The following is a 2,656-nucleotide window of genomic DNA, read 5'->3' as shown; positions in this document are numbered from 1 at the left end:
CCTCACAGATTGGTCCAATGCAGAGCTTGGGGTTTGCAGACAAGAAGTGGAAATTTGGGACAACTTCTTATTCCTTGATCTGAAAGAGAAAATTTAAACTTCTGCAGTTATAACAAGTTGGGGGAGGCTGGAAGATTCCCTGCAAAGGACAGCGATTTATAAACTGGGTTACTGAGTTCTCTTCCCACCTCCTCTCAGAGTTGTCCAAGGATGCACATCTCCGTCTCTCACCCATACCTCTCCCCAGTCCGGCAAGACCCGGTCCAAAGAATGAAAGATGCCTGTCTGAACTTAGGATAATCGATTCAGACGCTTATTCAATACCTAGTAGAGACTTTACTAGAAACGTCTCATTGTATTCTCTCCTTCGAGAGAGGGCCTATAACTATCCCTTTTTCCATATAAGGAAACTGAGGCACAGAAATTTTTCGAAATCCATCTGATTTAAAAGCTGTAACTCTAATAGGCCTTCTAATGAATAGACATCCTCAGTGATTACATTAAATGATTTTTAACAAAAATGAAGCAATTCAGTTGATGATAGTATTCGACCAGCTCTATTGGGATGAGGACTAAGAAAGAATGGGAAGTTTTCCACCAAGGTGTGTGTGTGTGTGTGTGTGTGTGCATGTAGAAGTAGAAAGGGGAGGGGAGGAGGGAGGAGGGAAGGAGAGGAGAGAGAAAGCATGAAGAAAGGTAAGAACCAAAGGAAATGTTCATTCTCTTTGGTTGAACTCTCTTTGTGGCTCAGAGGCATTGCATTAGAACTACTTGAGAAAAAAAAAGGGCATTTAAAACACCAGTAACGTTAAAAGAACTCATAACGTTAAAAGAACTCAATACCACCGTGCTGTTTTTGCCAAAGTAGTATCACCAGATAACTATGCTAAGAATGAACCATTTGGCCAAAAATAGGGACACCCCTGAAATAGGATCTCCTGTTTGAATAGCTTCTCTTGGTTCTGCTTTTCAGGTTATAGGTCTCCAAGTTATAGGAAAAGTTTTGCTCACATTCCCTGGGGTACTTCAGACTTTTCAATGTGACTTTCCTGAACACTTCTCCTACCAATCCCTTTAAAGTATAGAACTAGAAACTGCTTCTGCCATGTCGGTTCAAAGTTCAAGTCAGGTCAGAGGTCTTCAGAGAATGAAATGGTATGCTTTGGGAACAAAAAACCATTGTAAAGGAGATGATTTAGAAAACTTAAAAATAGAGGAATCTGTCATTTCTTAAAATTTATTTTTATTGAGATATAATTGACATAACATTAATTTCAGGAGAACAATGTAATGATTTAATATTTGCCTTTGAAAATTGTTTATAATTAAACTTTTTTCAATACAGTTGACATACAATATTATATTAGCGATTTGACATTTATATTACTTAAAAAGTAATCATCCCGTTAAGTCTAGTACTCACCCGACACCATACATAGTTATTACAGTATTATTGACTATATTCCCTATGCTGTACTGTACATCTCTGTATAAAATATATTTATAAAAATATAACTATTTTTATAACTGGCAATTTGCACTTCTCAATTCCTTCACCTTTTTTACCCATCCCCTCCAGCTGGCAACCATCAATTCATTCTCTGTATCTATGAGTTTGTTTCTGTTTTGTTTGTTTGCTTTATATTTTCCTTCCTTATTTCTTTGGGGGGAATAACTTTATTTTGATATAATGTCAAACTTACAGAAAAGTTACAAGATTAGTATAAGGAACTCACTTATGCCTTTAACTCAGATTCACCAATTGCTTACATTTTGCCCCATTTGCTTTATCATTGTCTCTGTACATATTTATAGAGACAAAATGATATTTGAGTTTAAATGTCAGATTTTATTTTCTCTTAAATAATTGCCCTTCCAGAGTTATTATCTTAGCCTTATATATTATAATAATAACTTGGTTGATGATAATTTTGGTAGAATTAGGAAATGTGACACAGACTTTTTGGAGGAAGTTGTGCTTATTCCTTTGAATATCAAAGTATGAATGACAACAGCTTGAACAGACCCCATGAAGTTTATCAGCACTATAAAAATAAGAATGATTTTCTTTTTCACATTCCTGGAAACTATTGCTGTTTGGTGCAATAAACTTAACATGTACCGCTTTCCTGCTTTTTTGGTGTAGTACTGCTAACAATATAGGTATGTGGCCATTCTTATTTTTATAGAGTTAATTATTAGTTTCACTTTTATTTTTCTAACTTTACTATTTATTTATTTATTTATTTATTTATTTAGGTGAGGCAAACCTTGGTTGACCTCACAGATTGCAAGGACCTTGTCAGTTTACAGTCCCTTATTTTTTATTTTTTATGCCTACAGCACCCGGTCTTCCTAGATGGTCTCCCATCTAAGTACTAACCAGATCTGACCCTGCTTAGCTTCCAAGATCAGACGGGATTGGGCTTGTTCAGGGTAGCATGGCCATAAACCTATTTTTCTAATTTTAAATAAAGGTATGTCATCCTTAATACAGAATACATTATTCTGAAATACAACTCAAATGATTTAAATGAGAGGATCTATTTGAAAAGCACCTTGTAAACTATAGTTTGGTACAGTCGTTAGGCCTATCTTTTTTAAATGAGCTATTCTTTTTCTTTAATTAAAAATTTCTTTTTAAATTATAGTTGAT

General features: G+C 34.9%; 1 pseudogene; it reads right to left on the bottom strand.

Moving 5' to 3' along the window:
• Positions 1–2,334: 2,334 nt before the first annotated feature.
• On the bottom strand, positions 2,335–2,453 carry LOC120608458 (uncharacterized; annotated as a pseudogene).
• Between the last annotated feature and the right edge of the window lie 203 nt (positions 2,454–2,656).

This window comes from Pteropus medius, unplaced genomic scaffold, assembly GCF_902729225.1.
Source record: "Pteropus medius unplaced genomic scaffold, Ma_sr-lr_union100, whole genome shotgun sequence".
NCBI classification, from domain to species: domain Eukaryota; kingdom Metazoa; phylum Chordata; class Mammalia; order Chiroptera; family Pteropodidae; genus Pteropus; species Pteropus medius.
The sequence above is the reverse complement of the archived record's forward strand: the minus strand, read 5'-3'. Positions and strand labels throughout refer to the sequence as shown.